Source organism: Ochotona princeps, chromosome 11 (assembly GCF_030435755.1).
Source record: "Ochotona princeps isolate mOchPri1 chromosome 11, mOchPri1.hap1, whole genome shotgun sequence".
NCBI lineage: Eukaryota > Metazoa > Chordata > Mammalia > Lagomorpha > Ochotonidae > Ochotona > Ochotona princeps.
Genome location: NC_080842.1, coordinates 37,188,936 through 37,190,717, shown reverse-complemented (window position 1 = coordinate 37,190,717; position 1,782 = coordinate 37,188,936).

Here is a 1,782-nt window from a genome sequence, read left to right as displayed (position 1 = left end):
GTTCCACACCAAGAGCAGTCAAGGGCATCTTTGTTTCTTTTGCCTTAAATGGAATCACCAGGCCTGCAGGAAAGCTCTCCTGCGCTCACCTACTGTTCTCAGCTGAGCTGCAGATCCTCCGGGATGTTTTCTGCTCCATGAGCAGCTCAGCTTCCATTCTGAATATTTCATACATTCTGTGCTTGCTTGGCAGAAATAAGAGCTTTCACCAGTGATGAATTCATAGTACACACATTGGCAGCTTTCCTGAACTGTTTACTTCAATAACATCATAAGCAATTAGCCTGTAAAATTGAAATTTAAATAGAAACCATAAACAAATACGCCTTTGAGTCAGCTAATAACTGAAGAGGGGCCCAGAGGCCTGATGTAATTAGGCAGGACAATAGTTGAGAGGAAATTAATCAAGGGGAAGTGGAAAAGAGCACTCGGCACTTTTACTAGAGCCTTGAAAAATCCTGCAATTCCAAAGGGGAACAAGATGGGAAGAATTAATCAATAACCCATTATACTATTTTGAAACATTTTCCACTTAGCCAAAAGCTATGCTGATCACTGGATACATGAAAGAGAGCTAGGAGGATATATTTATTTAGTACCTTCTATGTGACAGATGTTATGATAGTTATTTTCGTAAGTTTCTTTTATTTTGACAGTATTCTTTAAGGTGGAGATTGTGGGTAAAGATCTTTTTTGATAAAGTCATTGATGAGGTGGAACAACAGATTGCAATGGGAAGTGGATGTGAGTGCTACTCAGGAGGAGGGCTCACCATGGAGAGGTAAACTGTGGCCAGTAACTACTTCCCTGTGCAAGGAAGGGAGAAGTCGGTGGAGTTTGGAGCTTTCAGGAAGGACCTCTTGCAGCCAGGGCAGCAAGCGTGCTGTTAACACGAGGGTAGGCTTAAGGCAGTAGGAGAGGACAGGGGATGGGGGACACTCAGTTTTGTAACTTTAACCCTACAATGAATGGGGAAATGTAGAAGGATGTGTGTGTATAACAGAGAGGGAGATGGAGGTTGGTGGGGTGGAAGTTGTGTAGATTGTGTAAGCCTGGGTGAGGTTGGCTAGTGGCATAGAAAACATTGGAGAGAAAACAAAGCAATTCCCTTTTTTGTACTTTAGATGATGTGTGTGTACGTGTTAAGCCTGAGGAAAACTTGGAAGGGTCATGTCCAAGGCTCCCAGCATGCTTGGATCTCTGCGGCAGGTGGCTTAGCTATTTAGCTGGAGCCTGAAATGAAGATGTTTGTGTGGAGACAAATACCAGCATGTGTTTCCTCTCAGAACTGTGAAATTTCTGAGTTTTTCAGATTCAAATATTAGAAAAATTACTGTACTATTTAACTGTTTGGGCAGACAGCCTTATACTTTACAAAGATCTTTATTGTCTTTAAAATCTTATCTTTGCAAATATTATAGTGGTGATGGGATGGTATTTTTATCGTCTTTTACATTACATAAATAGGGTTCTGACACTATTAAATTTTGCTATGTATACATATGTGTGTACACATATCTCCACATGTTTCTTTTGTGTTCAAAATAAACAACAGTGTCCATAGAGACTTTTAAAAATTTATTCATTTGAATTGCAGAGAGAGAGACTGATACTGACTATATCCCTGACTCTTACATGTGGAGGTGTTCAACGGCAGTTGGGTCATCATCCAGAGCTTTCCTAGGGAGATTAACAGGAAGCTAGATTGGAAGCAGATCAGCAGGGACATGAACCAGAAGTGTGACATGGATGCTTCCTGAACATTAACTCTCTTATGAATAT